Source organism: Suncus etruscus, chromosome 20 (assembly GCF_024139225.1).
Source record: "Suncus etruscus isolate mSunEtr1 chromosome 20, mSunEtr1.pri.cur, whole genome shotgun sequence".
NCBI classification, from domain to species: domain Eukaryota; kingdom Metazoa; phylum Chordata; class Mammalia; order Eulipotyphla; family Soricidae; genus Suncus; species Suncus etruscus.
The window spans coordinates 15440291-15461882 of record NC_064867.1 but is presented as its reverse complement, the minus strand read 5'-3'; the positions used below and the strand labels follow the sequence as shown (position 1 = coordinate 15461882).

The 21592-nt window shown below is 36.8% G+C and overlaps 1 protein-coding gene and 1 pseudogene across 1 annotated transcript in view; both read left to right on the top strand.

Moving 5' to 3' along the window:
- The window catches only part of RARB (retinoic acid receptor beta), a 439382-nt gene that overhangs the window by 168788 nt on the left and 249002 nt on the right, over positions 1-21592 (top strand). The window lies entirely within an intron of this gene.
- Positions 7436-7585, top strand: LOC125998500 (uncharacterized; annotated as a pseudogene).

Below are 21592 nucleotides of genomic sequence, written 5' to 3'. Positions count from 1 at the left end.
TGACTCACTTGGGCCACCATAACAACAGTCAACCACTAGTTTAGATTAATGACCAGATTGTCTCTTTGTTTGTTTGTTTATGGGTCACACCCGGTGACTCTCAGAGATTACTTCTGGCTGTGTGCTCAGAAATCACTCCTGGCTTGGGGGACCATCTGGGATGCCTGGAAATCCAACCACGGTCTATCCTCCTATTAGCACATGCAAGGCAAAATGCCCTGCTGTTTGTGCCACCGCTCCGGCCCCCAGAATGTCTATTAGCTACTGCTTGAAATTTCTTTGCATTTCATACCACAGACAGACAAATAAATAAGCATAAACCTGAACAGTATATCCACCTTAGAATGGATGCTCCAGTCTTAGAATGAGAGAAACATGTTTTGACTTTATCTAAAGAATTCACAGAGCATAAGAACATGTATCAACTGAATTGACTTCTCTGTTCAACAACTTACCAAAACATTTCCCCAGTTACTCTGCTCCCCTTATGCTGTTATTCTTATTTTTCTTTGTAATACTCACCACGGCTAATGCCTTGCTAAGTAGTTGTGTATTTTGGTTATCATCTATCTTTCTCAGTATAAATGTTCATCATGTGGAAAACTTTCAGAGAAAGAAATTTAGTCTCTTTGCTCTCTGCCAGTTGCCCAACACCAACCAACAATGGTGAATGAAATAGAGTTCTTGAAAAAACGAAATGCTTATTAAATCAATGAATATAAAATGACTAGTCCAAAGTCATTTCATGTGGAACTATGACTTTTTCCACCACTGGACTTGGACTGTTGACTATGGTGTGGGTATGTACCCTCTGCACATTCCCTTGGTTCAGAGGTATCAATCAGCTTCAATCGTGGGTTTAGATTGTTTTCTTGAGAGCTTTTGGCTTTTTTATTTGGCCAATTATGCACTGTGCACCTGTTTCCAAATACAAAAGTGGGAGAAACATGAAACTGGTTTTATCTAGTGCCTTAGTTTTAAGAAACAGCTTCTGGTGCAATGCTATATTATTTCCAATTAAAACTTGGATATCTTCAATCTTGTTAAAACTAGGTGCTGAGAATTAGCTATTAAATCCTAAAAATAAGCTTAAACAGATAGTTTTTCATTATATTCTGCCTTTCACTGCAATACAGGTAAGGATTTTTTTCTCTTCCTCTCTCATTTTTTTTCTTGCATTTTTCTACAGCTTTTCCTCAGACACTTGATGTTATTGGTTAAAGTCCTGTTTCATCTCATTGTCTTGTGTCCATTTATTCTTTGATTGTTTATTGATCACAGAAAAACAAATCAGATAGCCTAATAAATTTTATGTATCTGATTTGATTACAGATTGCTTATATCTTTCTTTTACGAGGCATCTCATTTGAATCCTCATCTATTTCTGATCATTTAAGGAGACCTTATCTGAGAAACATTCTCTTGCTTCTGTGCATAATGATTCTCCATACCATAGTTTTCACTGGCTTGCTAGGCCAGAGATAATTGTTTTTTTGTTTGTTTGTTTTCTTTTTGGGCCATACCTAGATGTACTCAGGAATTACTTTTAAGAGATTGCAGAGAGCAAAACAAATGCAAAGCAAGCACCCTACTTGCTGCACTGGTGCACCAGATCTCCAGCCTCCTCATGAAATAAGGAGGAGGAGGAAAGGGAGGAGGAATAATTTGTTTTGATCTGGCTATTTCCTTCTATACCTTTTTATTTTCCCTTGTTTTGCCACACCTATATCACATCTATTTACTCTCTCCTATACTGCAAGAATATAATGACCTTGGGTGTCAGTCTCATCTGGTGGCAAGAGGAGGCTTTCTAGCTAAAGAGTCTTTAGAAGCACCAATATAAGCATTGTTTCTGATTATAATAACCTTCACCAATTTCTTAAAGAATGCTATCACAGCACATATAAGATATCAGAAGCACCCAAGAAGTGAAAGAACATCATGTGTGTTTTTGTTTTGTTTTTGTTTTTGTTTTTGTTTATCTTGTTTTGGGGTCCAAACCCAGCAGCATTCAGGGTTACTCCTAGGTCTACACTCAGAAATTACTCCTAGCAGGTTTAGGGAAGCATATGGGATATCAAACTTGGGACAGTCACTTACGAGGCAAAAATCCTACCTTCTGTGCTATCACTTTGGCCCCCATCATGTGTGTTTAAGTACAAATAAAAATCCATTAGAGTCTTGTGGAGATTGTATCCTATATATAAACTCTGCTCTATACCATTTATCTAGAAACAGTCATGGTTGTATAAATCTAGAGTTTAAAATTGAAGTGGTTCTTTTGTGCTCCTGAAAGTGAGTGCAAGATCATAAGCATGGCTGAATCCCAACCAAACGGAGGAAAAAAAAAACTGTCCTCTTTGAAATTATCCTGATTTTTTGTTTCCTTCTCTTCATCTGAATCAATTTTTTCTCATATAAATATGTTCCCTAGTTTTCCAATCTGAGAAAAAAAACAATGCCAAGTTTTCTTTAGTTAGTTTGTAAAGTCTTAAACTCTCTGACAATATAAGTCTAATAGAAGCCATATTTTACAAAATGTGTTATATTATCATCTTACCCTTGGCAAACAGATATGCTTTTAGTATTGTTCTGTCTTATTTCTGTGTGCATAACCTATAGCAATTTTAAAAAGATTTAGTGTTTTCCTTAAAGTCTTTTACTTTCACTCTCTTTTTTAATCCAATAGCAGTTCAGTTACTAGTTTATTGTTCATTTTTTCCCTCAATACTGAGCCATTTAATGTCAGGGAGGTAGTATTGCCAAGCATCTCTGACTAGGACTAAATTTAATTTACAATCTTTCATCTTTCATGACTTACTGCAACTATTTCAGGAATACAAAAAATCATTCATTCCCCCCTCCCTGTTGAATTGTATGTATAATGGGAAGAACATATAACTTGAAGCTAAAAAAAAAACTGAATTCTAGATGTGAATCTACAGTGTATGAATTTTACTACCTTTAGGTATTCATCAGCCTTCTTTCACACTCAATTTTATCATCTGCATTATAGGAATAATCATGACTATTCTGGCTATTATAACCAAATGAGATGCCACTGGATAACCAAAGAGAAGAAAATCTTTATCTACCTTGTACTCACTAAATGTGAGTTCTTATTATATGCCAAGCAATATAAAACTTAAAATATGGGAATTAAAATGAAGTATGTTCCTGCCACTTGAAAGTGGTATCATTCTTGTTAACATTAATATACAACTATTTCTACTTCACACCCATGACAACAGGTCTCCTAGAGTCTGGCTTTGGTCTTATTATTCATCTCTTTACCCGCTATCAACTTCTGGCTCTGAATGTCCATAGTATTTTATTGTTACTTCTTTTTTTTTTCTTTTCCTTTTTTTTGGTTTTTGGGCCACACCCGGCGGTGCTCAGGAATTACTCCTGGCTGTCTGCTCAGAAATATCCCCTGGCAGGCACAGGGGACCATATGGGACACCGGGATTAGAACCAACCACCTTTGGTCCTGGATCGGCTGCTTGCAAGGCAAACACCGCTGTGCTGTGCTATCTCTCCGGGCCCACTAGAAAAAGTCTTACTTAACTTGTTCAATTTAGTTTTACAACTAATCTTTATGGGAAAACTGCTGTTCCAATTATTTAACTTACCTCATGTAGATTCATTAATAATTGTGGTAAATTAAGTAACTGAAACAAAATTCTGTGTTAGATGGCTACAACCAAAACTAGGTGTTTCCAAACTCCTTACACCTTCTTTGGCCAGATAACTTGAAATTAGACAAGTTAGACAAGTTAGACAGTTGTAGCAATAAGCTCAGTCTTCAAGTTATCAAACACTATCATCTTAAACAAAGAAATGTCATTAGGACTTAAATTATAACTTTGTATCTAAGGATAGGAGTTAAGGTTTATGGATTCTATAGAATAAAATATATTATTGTATGTCTATATGGTCATGCATTTTTCTGAAGAGTACATTCCTACTTTTTTTAGCTTTCCTTGGATTCTCAAAAGGATCATTGACCTTCCCGATCACCCCACCAAAGAAAAACAAAGCAGTTAAGAACAGTTGATTGAAAGATTCTGGACCATTTGAAGAATATGATTGCTTTTTACTAACATATTTTTCTTTTCCCAGAACTGCTATGTAACAGTAATAAAAATGTAACCCTCCAAACTGTCTGGTGCTAGACTTCAAATTAGATAAGTCTGTCTTATGACTCATGAAACTTTCTCATGCTTTTGCATTCAATAATCAGGAAAATCCCATGCAACATTTTCATGCTTCTGAAGACAGTAATCAGAAAAATCCTTGAGGAGACTGTGGTTTTAAAGGATGCTAAATCAGGTTATGATCGTGTGTACCCTGATGGTATGTTTTTCCACTGTGGAATTTCCTTCTGGGGGTGGTCTGTTATCCTTTTCATAACTTGTATCAACATCCTCTTGAACCCCAAAGTGTAAGCTACTAATTTATTTTATGTTACGTTATTTTGTACAAAGGAGAAAAGAACTGTCACAAGCAATAGAAAATCTCATGGTACAAGCAAATCAAACTAGTAGCATTCTTCATCAAGTAGTAGAACTGGCAACTGGACTTTGTTTTTTATTTGTTTGTTTGTTTGTTTTTGGGCCACACCCGGCGGTGCTCACGGGTTACTCCTGGCTGTCTGCTCAGAAATAGCTCCTGGCAGGCACGGGGAACCATATGGGACGCCGGGATTTGAACCAATCACCTTTGGTCCTGGATCGGCTGCTTGCAAGGCAAACGCCGCTGTGCTATCTCTCTGGGCCCTGGCAACTGGACTTTTAAGGCTTCCATAATGCCTATTTTGCAGTCTCTCCACATCTTCCAAACTGTTTATCCAGCTTGCCTATTCAAAATTTAATGTCTCCATTATTTTCTTTTGCTTTTCTGGGATATTTATTGTTAACAGACTAAAACATTGGAGTATCAATGAGAACACTGGAGGGGAAAGTAAGAGTTTTAAATACCGAAATTCATTTGTTATATTGATTATTTTTCCTATCATGGTGACCAAAACTGCATACTCAGGATTCAGATTGTCTAGATTTGAATACAGTGCACCAATATTTAACTTGTGCAATTGGGGGCAAATTATAGGATGCCTCTCTATACCTACCACTGTCTTCTAGAGATCTAATAAGCCTTATAGAAAATAGAAAATATTTGGGGCCAGAAAGATAGCATGGAGGAAGGCATTTGCCTTTCATGCAGAAGGTCATTGGTTCGAATCCTTGCATCCCATATGGTCCACCAAGCCTGCCAGGAGTGATTTCTGAGCTGGAGACAGGAGTAACCCCTGAGCTGCCGGGTTTGACCCAAAATCAAAAAAAAAAAAAGAAAAAAGAAAATATAAAATATTTGTAATGTTTATTGAATACTTCCTGACTTGTACAAAGTTCTGTGCATATTTTTTGATAAATCTGCATATAGGCGATTATACTGGAGCTTGCATGGGTAAGATCCAAACATACCTGTTACCTTCATCAGGTCAGTTGGTGGTAATGGGTTTTATTTTTTCTTTTCTTTATTAGTTATTGTCTTCATCTTTTTTCATCCATTTTCCTAAGCAAAGGTTTTCCTTGGGTGGCCTCCCCATGCTCCAAGGGCTTTTAGATCTAAGATAATCTGTTAGAATTTCATTTTTAACTCCTTTATCATATAATGAGGCCTTTCCATTAAAGTCACTTATCCTTTTCTTCACAGGAGTTTCTTTTTATTTTTAATAAGAGTTAAATAAATTCTTATTTATTGCAACACATTGTAAGGTGAATTATCATTTAATTAAGTATTTACTAAATATTTAGTATGCAAGCAAGATGAATCTAAGCTAAATGCTGATGCTTTCTTCAATTACCTGTCTCTTCCCGAGTAGTTATCATGTGATGGTTTAGTTGCTTTTGTTGTTTTTGCTTTAAATAATATTTTGCTTTAGAATGATTATTATTATACATCAAAAATTACAAAATTATTCATAGTAGAGTTTCTGGCATACCATGTTCCAACACCAATACACAATACTCAATAGTATATTGAGAAAAGTTGTTTTCTCCACCAATGTTCCCAGGTGAGCTCCCACCACGCCCCAGCCTGTCTTCTTGACAGGTACATTTTTCAGTTTGGTTATTTTAGTTTGGGTTTGGCTCTTGGTTTAGACACATATATCACCTTGGCACCATTGATGTGCCCGAGGTCCCTGCTTCTGCCCAATACACCTGCCCAATGTTTTGAAAATGAAGAGTCCTGTATGTTCACAGGAGTTTCATTGACAGGAGAGGGTATTTTTGGTTGTTGGTTTGTTGGTTCGGTTCCTCCTCCTCACCTCTGACTGACTTCTGCTCTTAACCACTGAGCCTCGACTGACCTTTAAAAAAATTATTATTATTCTATGGATAATGGCACTGATTAGGTTTTGAAAAAGCCTTTTGTAAATCATGCTGATGCAAGCCTTTTACAAGAATTGAATAAAAAGAAAGCAGGACATTGTGAGCATACTACTTTTAAAATTTCAATAATTAACATAGTTTTAATGCAAGAATCACAAAATTCAGTTTTAGTCATTTATTCTGAAGTCTAGAGACAATAAAAAATTGTTCGTCTATGTTTTAAGACTCCTCTATTTATTGGGATGTTTCTATAATTAACATAGCTATTATTAATTAGGAAGAATAGCAAAAAGAAACAAAAAAGATTAATCATTACACAAAAATGTTTGGTATTATTAAAATTTGTTTTTATGTAAAATCTGTATTTTCAAGTTGATAGGAGGTATAAAAAGTCCATTTCTTACTAAGATTAATTCTGATTATATCTAATTTTAAGCAGAACAGTGTATCTTCAGCAATTTAATAGACTTACTGAGTGATTTTGTCTTTTGTTTGTTTGTTTGTTTTGGTTCATACCCAGCAGCACTCAGGGGTTACTCCTGGTCTATGCTCAGAAATTGTGCCTGGCAGGCTCGAGGGACTCATATGGGATGTCGAGATTCAAATCACCATCCTTCTGTATGCAAGGTCAAACACCCTATTTCCATGCTATCTCTCCAGCCCTGTGATTTTGTCTTTTGACATCATTTCCAAGTATTATTTAAAAAATACTAATAGTGTTTAAAAGTCACTTTTAATGACCAAAAAAATTTATAATGATTTTCATTATAAAGGATGAAAATTAGCTTTATTTTATGACTAATGTTGATTAGTAGAAGAAAAGAATTTACTGTTGTTACTTTCAATTCATCAGTAGGTTTAAAATGTGAAATTTGGCATTCTGATGGAAAGGAGCTAAGCTAATGTTTTAGAGATAAAACAGGGATAAAAAATAAAAAAAATAAATTTAAAAAAAGGGATAACATTTATAAAAAAACATACAATTTGAGAATAGTATTGTGTATGAAGAAGAAAGATAATAGATATTTAAAAAAAAAACTATATTTACCTAGCAGGGAAATACTAAGATCATGAAGGTGGTTTCCTCAGAGTGAGGCTTATCCATTGCACTCCCAATATGCTGACTCTATGATTTCCCCAAATGGGAAACTCAACTGCTTAATATGTGGTAGTGGGAGACTGTGCTCTTCCTTAAGAAAGAGAAGATGAAAGAAAGAAAGAAAGAAAGAAAGAAAGAAAGAAAGAAAGAAAGAAAGAAAGAAAGAAAGAAAGAAAGAAAGAAAGAAAGAAAGAAAGAAAGAAAGAAAGAAAGAAAGAAAGAAAGAAAGAAAGAAAGAAAGAGAGAGAGGAAAGAAAGAAGAAAGAAAGAAAGAAAGAAAGAAAGAAAGAAAGAAAGAAAGAAAGAAAGAAAGAAAGAAAGAAAGAAAGAAAGAAAGAAAGAAAGAAAGAAAGAAAGAAAGAAAGAAAGAAAGAAAGAAAGAAAGAAAGAAAGAGAGAGAAAGAGAGAGAGAAAGAAGAAAGAAAGAAAGAAAGAAAGAAAGAAAGAAAGAAAGAAAGAAAGAAAGAAAGAAAGAAAGAAAGAAAGAAAGAAAGAAAGAAAGAAAGAAAGAAAGAAAGAAAGAAAGAAAGAAAGAAAGAAGAAAGAAAGAGAGAAGAAAAAGAAAGAAAGAGAGAAAGGGAAGGAAGGAAGGAAGGAAGGAAGGAAGGAAGGAAGGAAGGAAGGAAGGAAGGAAGGAAGGAAGGAAGGAAGGAAGGAAGGAAGGAAGGAAGGAAGGAAGGAAAACTATTGTACAAAGAAAATGTAAACATTTTTATTAGGAAAATAGAGAAAAGTATTGTAGGGATGAGAAAGTATTAATTCTTTGATTCAATTAGATGAAGATGACTCATTATTATTATTGACTCCCAAGTGTACACCTCCAGCTGAACCGTCCCTTAAGACATGTTTTCATCCAGCCTGCATCTTAACATCTCCACTTCAATTGCGACAGCATCACCAAAGCAGAATTCCCAGTCTTGTCCCCAAAACCCTATCCCCCTTTCAGTCTTCCACTATCTTAGTTGATGGCAGTCAACATTTTAGTTATTCAGACTACAAGCCTAACATCACACTTGACTTGGGGGGGGAGGGGTGTTTGCTGACTCTCTGCTCAGAAATCGCAACTGGCAGGCATGGGGGAACCATATGGGATGCTGCGATTTGAACCACCGTTCTTGGGTCGCCACTTGCAAAGCAAACGCCCTACCGCTGTGCTATCTCTCCGGCCCCTCACACTTGGCCTTTTACTTTCTCCAACATCTTAAAAATGAGGAAATCCTATTCATTCAATATTCAAAATCTAACCACTTGCCCACTACTATCATTGTGATCAAGTCAGCATTGTTTCTCAGACAGATTTTCTCAGATTGAACCAGGCAATCTTTTGGTTGAGGTTTGCTAGAAGTTATGCCCCGACTTCCTAAGCACTTGAGAGGCACAAAAAAAAAAAATAAATAAAAAGGCATTTCAGGGCAAAAATTCTATACATTTGTAGGACCTGTCAGGAAAGGACTTGATCTCATTTATCTATAATGTATTATGTTGCCCAGGGTAGAAGCAATAGTACAGCAAGTAGGGCTTTTTGCCTTGCATGCAGCAGAACCCGATTCAGTTTTAGGAATCCCATATGGTCCCCTCAGCACCACCAGTGTTAATTCCTGAGTGCAGAGTCAGGAGTAACCCCTGAGCATCTCTGGGTGTGGCTCCAAAATAAACAAACAATAAAAACAAATAATTGTATTGTCTACAAGTTTTGGTTCTATGTAAATGCAAATGAACTCTCTGGGACAGAGCCAATGAGTTTTCTTAAGGGTCTTGAGTGAGAGTGTTTTAAAAGTATCTTCACATTTGAAGGAATTCATATGTTTCAATTTACCTCATGAGATAAACTAATTATTCTTATTAGAGTGGGGGTCATAAGATGCAGTTAGTAACCATTTTTGTCTTTTCTGTTGCTGCCTAGGATTGTGGTAGCAAGTCAGAATGTTATTAGAAATTTGGATCAAAAAAAGCGGAGGAGAGAAAGACCTTTAAATCAACTGCAGTCTCGTACCTTATTTATGCCAAGACTTTGTCTTCCATCATTATCTTCTTGTCAATCTAAACAGGTAAATTTAGAGTTCTCAAAGACTCGCTGGTGTTTTATGAGGTTGGAATAGCCACCAGGAAAAGCATAAAACAGACATGCTTATTAACATTTACTTGAAAATTGGATTTTCAACCTCAGCATAGAACATAATGTTGGCAGAGAGTTCCAAGTTATGGATGTATTTGAGCAAATTCTTTTGATGCCAGCATAATGGCATCAGTCACACTTTGTCACAAAAAATTTTCTTCCCATATTCTATTTTTTTTTTGCCAGGAACTCCTCCCCTTGCAATGCCAAAAAGGAGCACAGGAATGAACTCATCTTACCTTACAGAGCAGCATTTCTACTATAATATCCTCTCAGACAGTAACTAGCTCAAGGTTGTCCACATAGAATGGTTCATGATAGCATAAAATAAACGCTGGTAAAAATTTCCCAGAGCCAGGCACACTATAGCTGTGTTGAATTTTACTGGATAATTTCAAGTCAACTAGAGTGTACTAAAAGCACCAATACTGAAACATCAAATATACATACATATGGAAATCTTTTTTCAAACCTAAATCTTTTCAACACCTGTATTTCCTTTGGTTTTGTTTCATTCTGTTGGATTTTTTTTATATAGCTCTTTTTATTTTGTTTACTTATCACTGTTTATATCCTGGAGAATTTTAGGAATTTAGCTTAATTCTTTTATGTGTATATGAAAATTACTACTTTAACCACTGAATTTCTAGTTTTATGCAACCACTAAAAATCTTATGTATAATTTTCACACTTCCCTTCACTTTTTTCTCTGAGATAATAACCAGAGTATTTATCCAGCCTGAGAGTAAGTTTTGTTTAAACCTAAATTTCTGCTAATTTTCTTAAGACATTTTTGGTAAATGGGAGGCAAGAAACAAGTCTTTCCCTTTATAAAATGATGAGACAATTGAAAAATGTTTTGTTTGTATTTTTATTTACTTCCTTGCCAAAATGAGATGTTAGCAAACTATAGCAAACCCCAAATTTATTTATGTGTTCCTTTATTCTTTTTTTTTTTTTTTTCTGATTTTTGGTTTGGCTCACACCTGGTGATGCTAAGGGTTTACTCCTGGCTATGAACTCAAAAATTGTTCCTGGCTTGGGGCATCATATAGAACGCCAGGGGATTGAACCATGATCCATCCTAGGCTAGATTGAGCAAGGCAGATGCCTTACCGCTTGCACCACTGCTCCAGCCCCATGTTTCTTTATTCTTTTATACATTCCATGAAATTTGAAGATCAAGGAAACTCTAGGCCATTGACATTTTTCCCCATATTTTTCTCAAAAAGCTGGAAATTGAGCTCCCATATGATCCAGCAATACTACTCATAGGTATACCCTGGGATATAAATATACAATACAAAAATGTCCTCTACACCCCATGTTCATCACGGCATTGTTTACAATAGTCACAATCAGGAAACAACACAAATACCCAACAAAAATTAGTGGCTAAAGAAACTGTGGTACATGTACACAATGGAACACTATGCAGCTGTTAGGAAAAATGATGTCATGAAATTTGCCTATACTTGGATGGACATGGAGACTATCATACTTAGTGAAATAAGCAAGAGGTAGAGGGATAGACATAGAATAATCTCACTCATCTGCAGGATATAAGAAAAATAAAAGACAGTATGGCGATAATATCCAGAAACGATAGAGATGAATGCAGTGAGGATCAGCTCATAATATGAAGTTTGCCACAAAGAGTGGTGAGTACATTTAGAGCACTAACCACAATTACAACTGCCATAACAATGATAGGGAGAGAGGCAGAATGACAGTCTAAAAGACAAATGGGGGGGGGGGGATGAGGTGGGGTAGGGAAATGGGGGACATTAGTGGCAGAAAATCACTGGTGAGGGTGGTATACATTCTGTGACTGAAAACGAAGTATGAACATTTTTGTAACCCAGTGTTTAAATAAATAGATAGATAGATAGATAGATAGATAGATAGATAGATAGATAGATAGATAGATAGATAGATAGATAAAACATTTACCCTACATACTTAAAAACTGGAGACTTTTTAAGGAAGTGCATTTGACAAGAAATTTTGCTACGCACTAATATGCCCTATTTCAGAATAAATTTATTTTTCATTTATATATGCCATAATTACTCAAGCAATTTCCAAGGTGCTCATTGTAATACATAGCTTAAATACATCTAAATGCTCTTTCATGCTGCTAAAGACCAAAAATATCTCTACACACAAACACAACAAGCATTAATTTGCTCATAAAAAATTTGTGTTTTCATTGAAAACCCAGCATCACGAGACATTCCTAATGTTCCTGCCTGAACTGCCTAAGAAATGACCTGACCTTGATAAATGAGTTCATTACCACTTCTAATTGCAAGCAGATTTCCAGGTGTGTTCATTACATTTTAAATGAAATCTGCCTAATGTAACACTAGCCTAGGGGTCAGTCAGTGGGATCCATTGCTCCTTTTTCTCCCTCCCTCTTTCCTTTACCTATAAATTCTAACATAAGATCTAGACTCAGAATAATTCCTCACTTGAGCTTTGAATATTCATATGAGAAAATTGTGCTATGTGATTTATTTATTTATGGTGTTTGAGGCCACGCCCAGTTGTTTTCAGTGCTTACTACTGGATTTGCACTCAGTATTCACTCTTGGCAGGTTCAAGGAACTATATGTGATTCAGGGGATTGAACTCCTGTAGGCAGCAGACAAAGCAAACATCCAACCCACTCTGCTATTACTCCAGCCACTATAACTCTTAAAAAAGTGGTACTTGTATATCTCTAGGTATATGTAAGTATATCGTATATACATTTTATGTATATATATATACACATATGTAAGGGCCAAGGATAGGAAAATCTGTGACATTCTACAGAACACATTGTATATTATGTAGGAATCTATTCTCCTTTCCTGTCTAGTGTAATGATTGTATATAATTATATGTAGATAATTACATATAATTATATAAATATCTAAATTATCTATATATAAATATATGTAGATAAATACAATAATACATATCATTGATGAATTTTTAATCACATATTTTAAAGATGTGACATTTTACAACTAGATATATAAAATCCTCAATTAAAATGATTCCCAACTGGGCAGAGGAGTAGTTTAAAAACAGTCTCCAATTTTTAACTATATAGCCATTTCTTTGCTTTCTCTGGTTTTCATGAGCTCATGGATGATGTTTTAAGAACTAAAAAAGAGGAGGATTCAAAGTTTATAGTACTGAAAACATTTCCACTAACTTAACAATACTTCAGTACTTATGGGGATTTCCTTTGCTGGAGTATTTATATGCATCTTGTAAGAGGGAATGAGACATCCATTCTGCCCACAGGGTGCCTGTTCCACGGAAATAAAGAGCTAGGAATCCCTTCTAAAGACACTTAGAGAATGCCTGCTTATGCTCCTCCTTATTCTTGAGAAATGGAATATTCTTTTTCTCTTTTGCTTTTGAGCCAACCCAACGGGGTGATCAAGGCTTACTCCTGGCTCTGTTTTCAGGAATAACTCCTCATGATACTCAGGGGGTATCATATGTAAAGCTGGAATCAAGCTGAACTCAGCTACATGAGAAACAATTGTCTTGCCCCCTCCGCATTATCTCTCTAGTCACCAAAACAAGAATATTCTAGAGTGGGACAGAGAAAACAAGATGCTAATCCTCATGATGCTTAAATTCAATAAATAATTCTTAAGTAGCTCAATTGGAAACTTGTACTCTCACTCCAGTTCTAATGTAAAGGAAGCTTTAGTATTTGCTAAAATTTCAAACATAAAAATAAAATAAAATGTAAAGCATTGACCCATCATGATACTGGGCTCTTCTACCCAAAAAAGATAATATGCTAATAATATCTAGGAACAATAAAATAGAGACCAGGACTATAAGGACCAGTCCACCCAGTAGGAAGCTTGCCACAAATAGTGAGGGAATGTATTTAGAGCAGAGAAGGGACCACTATAACAATGATAGCTGGGAATGATCACTCTGAACAAGTGCCCAAAGGAGGAAAAAATATATGTATGATAATCCTACAGAAACAATATTGCAAACCACAGTGTCTAAAGGAAAAGAAAGGAAGAGAAAGAGAAAAATGCATGCCACAAAGGCAGGCAAGGGGAGATGGCAGGGGTGGGTGGACAGAAACTGGGGACTTCGGTGGCAAGAAATGTGCACTGATGAAGATAAGGGTATTGAAAATTATATGAGTGAAACTCAATCATGAACAACTTTGTAACTGTGTATTTCATGATGATTCAATAAAAATGTATTTATTAAAAAACTAAATTACTGATTTTAGTATTTTAAAAATACTTCAGCACTGAATTTAAAAAGTGATGTTATCTTCAATTTTTTTTTTGTTTTTTGTTTTTTGTTTTTTGGGCCACACCCAGCAGTGCTCAGGGGTTACTCCTGGCTGTCTGCTCAGAAATAGCTCCTGGCAGGCACGGGGGACCATATGGGACACCGGGATTCGAACCAACCACCTTTTGGTCCTGGATCGGCTGCTTGCAAGGCAAACACCGCTGTGCTATCTCTCCGGGCCCTCAATTTTTTTAAATAAAGTGGTGGTTACATTTTAACAACAAAAATGTTCTATCCCCTTGGCATATAATTAAACAGGTTCAAAGTTCTCTTCCACACTATAGTAAAGGTAAATTGAAAACAACACAAATGTTTGTCTTGTACTAGGGAGATTAAGTAAAAACAAAAAGCTTCAAGCAGAATAAAATACATATCATAGGGTCAGACAGACAGTACAGTGGGCAGGATGCTTGCCTTGCATGTGAGTGGACTGGGTTTGATTCCTAGCCCCACATAACCACAGAGCACCACTAGGAAAAAATGTATATATACATTATGTAAATGTATATATAATATATATACATGATAACACATACACATCTAACAGAATATAACTTTTGAAACACACATAAAATAATAGTGTAGCATTTTAAATTTGCATATGTAGACCAAACAAAGAAAAACAAGTCACACTGAGGACTAGAGACATGCTTCAGTGGACTGGAGTACATGCTCTGCATGCAAGAGCCCTGGATTCAATCCTCAGCACCATATAGGCCCCCAACACCATTGTGTGATACCTGAGTAACAAGTCAAGAATGTCCCTGAGCATGGCCAGGTGTGCCACTTTCCCTATCCCAAAACATACAAATTGAATAAAAAAAAAATGTTGTTTGGTTATGGAGACATGCCTGGCTCTGCTCAGTGCTTCCTCCTGGCTCTGCATTCAGGATCACTTCTGCCAGGATTCAGGGAACCTTATGGGGTATACCAGGGAACAAACCTATGTCAGGCACTTGCAAAGCAAGTACCTTACCCACTATACTATCTGTCCAGCCCCTGTAATGCTCTTTTTAAATAAGGAGCTTACTTGAGTTCATAAAATACTTCTAATTAAAATTAATGACCAGACTATGGTAGCATAGGGGTTAGTTTATATGAAAATTGCTACATAAAGCTAAGTTTTCTAAGCTTTGGAAACTTCATAAGGTACGTCTAGAAGTGACCTAATTGAGTATTAGGAAAATATCATGTTCTTGTATAACTAGAGTAGGAAGTAGACCAAGGAATAGGACCAAAGACCAACTTCAGCATAAAAGTGTTTGTAGTAACTAGAAATACTCTGACATAAGCATACACAGGGAGCAGTGGGCAGTGCAGGATGTGAAAAGGAATTGTAAAACCTGGACATGAAACTAGAAAAATGGGCAGATGCCAGAGTTAAGAGTGCCTAGAGTGGCACTGGCAAACTAATTCTATTTTGTGTAGATCTTCATTTTTCCAGTGGCTGGGACAACAAATTACCAAAACTCAGTGGCTTGTAATTCAAAAAGAAATTTACTTCCTTGTGGTTTGGAAAAACAAAAGTTCCAAATCCAGCAGGGCTATTCCCCTGTTAGTGCTCAGAAAAAATCCTTCTTTCTTTATTAGTTTTTTTGTTTGTTTGTTTGTTTTGTTTGTTTTAGTTTTTGATTTTTGAGTCACACCTGGTGAAGCTCAGTAGTTACTCCTGGCTCTGCGCTCAAAACTCACTCCTGGCAGGCTCAGGGGACCATTTGGAATGCCGAGAATCCAACCTGAATCGGTCCCAGATCAGCCACATGCAAGGCAAACACCGTACCGCTGTGCTATCTCTCCAGCTCTTCTTTGTTAACTTTTAATGGCTCCAGCCGTCCTTGGTTTGAATCTGCAAATTTCCATCTCTACCTCTGTCTGTGGTCTCTTCTCTTTCTCTCTGTGGCTATGTGTCTCTTATAATAACATGAATCACTGAATTTAGAGCCCATCTGGATAATCTGAATTCTTCTAGAAATTCTTAATTGAATTACATTGTCTTTTATATTTAATTATTTTTCCCCAAATAATGCCATCTTCACAGGTCCTCAGGATTAGGATGGGGTCATCATCCAACTCACCGCACTGCTAATGCAGACAGATCATGCTACTATTTTTTATTTCATAGAAGGTGAACTGGCAAGTAAAGTCTGAGGACTTCTCAAGGGCCACTGATATTTCTTAGCCACTGTTAAGGGAAAAACACTTTCCATAGTTTCGGGCCCGAGTTTGCAAGCAAGGCAATAAAGAGAAATTTATAAATATTTAGAGATGAGATGAATACTTAACTTCTGAGAGGTGGTCAGTAAGTGTTTTTAAACAAATGTTGGCTCTGGGTAAAAATTACTCTTGCATATATGCACTCCTTATTATGCGACACCAAAAAATAAAATCACACAAAGCCAGTGGAGCTTACTGTGCCAATACAAAATTAATTTATTCAGCAAATATTTATAGAGCATTTACTTTAGTTCTATAGATAAAAGGTGATAATGTTCCCAGTTCTTATAAGCTAACAACTGATATATTAATAATAATACAGAAGCCAGAAATAAAAATAATGCAAAAAGGAAAGAAAATATGATGATATAAAAGGAATTATAAGATTGGTTGAGCAGAGACAATCAGGGTTGATTATAAGAAATACGTGACATTGAACGCTGGGAAAATTTGGAAGATTCTTAGCTGCTGTTAGTAATTTGAAAAACAAGTCTCCAGCCTTTTTGACATACTCTGAAAATGAGTAAAAAACCAATGCAATGATGCCAAAAAAGTATTGGGAACCACATTATTTAAGACCTGATAAGTTAGGATAATAAATATAATTTTTAAGTACGAACAGAAGTCACCAGAAGATTTTAAACAGTAATGTAACATGAAATGATTCCACTTAAATAACAGTTTCTCAGCACTAGTATTATATTGACATTTTTTACAGATAATTTTTGGTATTGGTGGTTAAAACAGGATAAATAACATACTGATTTCTACCCATTAGCTGCTAGCAAAACACCAGTTATGATAACCAAATCTCGCCAGTTATGATAACCAAAATATCTCCAGATATTGCTAAACATGCCCTGCAGGATTTCATTCTCAGCTAAAAACCATCAGTTTTATTCTGCTAAAAAGTTTTTGGAGTGGGCCCAGAGAGATAGCACAGCAGTGTTTGCCTTGCAAGCAGCCGATCCAGGACCAAAGGTGGTTGGTTCGAATCCCGGTGTCCCATATGGTCCTCCGGCCTGCCAGGAGCTATTTCTGAGCAGACAGCCAGGAGTAACCCCTGAGCAACGCCGTGTGTGGCCCAAAAACCAAAAAAAAAAAAAAAAAAAAAAAGTTTTTGGAGGGAACGTAATTGTGAAATCCAAAGACCACTTAGAAGGCTGTTTTCTAATTTTAAACAGTGATTTTTTTTTTTTTTTTTTTGGTTTTTGGGCCGCACCCGACAGTGCTCAGGGGTTACTCCTGGCTGTCTGCTCAGAAATAGCTCCTGGCAGGCACGGGGGACCACATGGGACACCGGGATTCGAACCAACCACCTTTGGTCCTGGATCGGCTGCTTGCAAGGCAAATGCTGCTGTGCTATCTCTCCGGGCCCTAAACAGTGATTTCTAATAAAAGGGGAATAACATGTACATTTGGTATATGTGATAGAGGTGGAGTCACAAGATTTGCCAATAAATCTACAGTGAATGTAAAAGAAAGAGTAGAACAAACTTTAGTAACATGCATAATTTGAGGAATAGTGTTTTTATATTGACATGAAGAATGATGGTGACACAGGCCTGTTAAAAGGATGGTTACATGTTCTGCTGGAAATTTCTATTACACATCTGAGGTAGGGAATCAAGCAAGCTCTTAGATATAGAAGCCTGGAATTCAAGAGATAGGTCAAGCTAGAGAAACAAATTGTATTCTTTAGCATGTAGATGGTATTTAAGGCAATGGTAAAGTTGAGACACCTGTACAACTGTAGGAGAAGAAAGGGAGAAGGGAAAGCAGTAATGTAATGGAGAGTAAGCAGCCTTGGGGTACACACACTGACCTGCTATCAGAGAAGAAACCAACTTAAGAAATCAGGAAAACGAGGGCTGTAGCATTAGCACAGTATGTAGTATGTTTGTCTTGTACACAGTCTACCTGAGTTCAATCCCTAGCATTCCATATGGTCCCCCAAGCCTGCCAGGAGTAATGCCTGAGTACAGAGCCAGGAGTAAGCCCTGAGCACAACAACAACAAAAAAGTAAAAAAAAGAAAAAAGAAAAAGAAAAGAACATCACAGTTTCATATTTGGTAGAGGAGGAAAAAAATAGAAAAACAAGTTGAGAGATAGTGCACATGAGCCTGACATGTTGTTCACAGAGCATTAGATGCAGCCCTGGAGATCCCCAATGCAAAACAGATGTGGGCCCCATTGATCCCCAACCCCACAGGACCTGAACAGCAAATCTTTGCATTAAGCCAGCACCCCAGTTGACGAAAATCATTTATAGGACTGCCAGGATTCCCAAGCACTTTTTGAGAGCCTCCCCTAAAAGAAAGCAAGAAAGATGAGCTAATCGAAGGAGAAACCAGAAAAATCAATGATGGACATTAGAAAACATATGAAATTTACATGTTGCTTTTGTTGACCTAGAAAAACAGGAATGATAAAAAGTTTCCCAGAAATTAGGATCAACAATCTTGTTAGTATTGAGAGATTCTGAATGTTTCTTCTCTAATCATCACTTTGCTATAAATTCCAGTCTGTTGGCAAGTTTCCCAGTGTTTAAAAAGCACTTAAATAACCAGTTAATCTATGGTCTTTGTGTCCAACTTTTTTTTTTTTGGGGGGGGGTCACACCTGGCAGCACTCAGGGGTTACTCCTGGCTCTACACTCAGAAATTGCTCCTGGCAGGCTCAAGGGACCATTTGGGATGTGGGGATTTGAACCACTGTCTTTCTGCATACAAGGCAAATGCCCTACCTCCATGCTACCTCTCTGGCACCTGTGTCCAACTCTTTGAGTATTCTTTACATCTGATGATTGAAAGGGAATTATACATGTCCTCCTACTACTGTGCTGGGAGGTGGGCCAGATTGTCTTTGAAATTTGAGTCAATTCTCTATACCAGTGTTTCTCAAGGTAGGCTATATCATGGCAGCATTGTAATTATACAGACTTGAATATAGACTTGAATGCAATTTAGATGTACTTTCTGTTTTCTTTCTTAAAAAAAAAAAGTAGAATTTTGGGACCAGGACTTAAACACAACAGGTGGGTATTTGCCTTGCACAGGACCTACCCAGGTTCAACCTCCAGCATCCCAAAATGTCACCCAAGTTTGCCAGAGTGATTTATGAGAGCAGAGCCAGGAGTTAGTCCTGAGCTCAGCTAAAAAAAAAATAAATAGAATTTCAAGGGAGCCACTGAGTGACTTCTTTTCCTAAATTGGGGACAGTAGGCCAAATATACTGTACACTTCTGCTCTCTCCCCAGACCTTGAACTATATCTAGATAGAAAATCATTTACTGTTGCTTTAATTTAACAGCAAATGTATGTTGCTGATAGGAAAGATATGCACCAAAAAGCAGAGTAGCATATTGACAAGAAACCAGAACAATGCTTGACTGACTAATAAGGCCATTATTTTTTTAAACAATTTTTATTAACGCCATTATTTTAAAAACTATTATATATTAAGGGCCAGAGTGGTGGCATCTGCCTTGCCTGTGCTAGCCTAGGATGGACCACGGTGCAATGCTGTGGCATCCCATATGGACCCTCAAGCCAGGAGCAATTGCTGAGCACATAGCCTAGAGTAACCCCTGAGTGTCACCGGGTGTGGCTCAAAAACCAAAACAAAAACCAAAAAAACTACTATGTAGTAAATTTTGAAAAGAAATATGAAAGAGACTTATGATTACACTGTTTTCAGGTACAATTTTTCTATGTCAAGGCACTTGTAAAATAAAGCCAAATTTGTATTGAAACCCTTTAAGCCTTTTGAGAATCAAGTAGGACAGGCAGAGGTAAAATGATTAGAATAAGCGGCTGGGTGACCAGAGAGTGATATGAAAGATAGGAATCCACATCTAGAGAACATAGGCAGGAAGATGCATTAACTCACAATACCATGATCATACACAGATTAAAAATGGAAGATGAGAAATAGGACCTGAGGATTAGAAACAGATTGGCAAATCTCAGAACTAATTGTGACAGAAAGGGCTTTATAAGAGGTAAGTTTTCAGCAGAAAACAGGTTGACTAATTGAAGAGAATATAAATTTGTTGGTCAGGTTAAGAGAGATCATTGAGATGAAGAAGTGAACTACATTAATAAGCAGCTAAGGAACTTCATGGCATTAAATACAACCTTATGAGAAGCATTGAAGATTCTTCTTTAGGACAAGATAAATCTAACCAAATGTAAAAAATGAAGGCCTTCATTCACTGCTGGTCAGAATGTCAGCTCATCCAGTCATTTTTGGGAAAAATATGAACACTCCTCAAAAGAAGTAAGAATCTAATTCCCTTATGAACCAACATCTTTATTTCTTGGCATATTCCCCAAGAGCAAAAAAAATTAACTCATAAAAGATACTAACACTCCTATGATTTCTTGCAGCACTGTTCACAATAGCTAAAATCTGGAGGCAATCCAAGTGTCCAAAAACAGATGACTGAATAAAGAAACTATGGTATATATACTCAATGTAATACTACTCAGTCATAAAAAGAAATTTGCTGCTACATGGATGGATCTGGAGAGTATCATCTGTATGGAGTTAGGAAAGGTACAGACAGAATGACCTCACTGCTACATGGAATTTAAAGACAAATTAGCAAATACCCAAAGGCAAAAGAAACTAGAAACTGAGAACTGATTTTTGGTAGAAAACTACCAAGGAGAGGGAAAGGGATTACAGGTTAGAGTATAAAACACTAGAATAGTAATGGAGGGAAGTGGACACTCTGGAAGAGGGAATGGGTGAGGTATTGTTTTACACATAAAACCCTATATGGTACTGAGAATAACTTTTACATAATTATTTTTTAATGAATAGAGTTGAAGGAAAATCATATATAATTATGCCAAGACCAGACAAGTGGGGAGAAGAAACAGAGGTCATAATGTGGGAAGGATAAAAGGGGCCATTTTACAGTAGCTAGGAGGGGGCAGGAAGCATCTCAGCCTCTGGGACCTTATTTTGCCCACCATGAAAGCTCCAATTAGAAGCAACAGAAGGTGGCCTGAGACATAGCACAGCTGCAGGGTGTATTCCTTGCACACAGCAAAACCGGGACAGACCCGGGTTCAATTCCTGGCATCACATATAGTTCCTTGAGCCTTCCAAGAGTGATTTCTTTTTTTTTCCAATTTTTTCTTTATTTAAACATCTTGATTACAAATATGATTGTGATTAGGTTTCAGTCATGTAAAGAACACCCCCCTTCACCAGTACAACATTCCCACCACCAATGTCCCAAATCTCCCTCCATCCCACCCCACCCTCACCTGTACTCCAGGCAGGCTTTCCAGTTCCCTCATTCATTCACATGACTATGGTAGTTCTCTGTGTAGTTATTTCTATAACTGCACTCACCACTCTTTGTTGAGAGCTTCATAAAGTGAGCTGGAAGTTCCAGCCTTCCTCTCATTGTCTCTGAG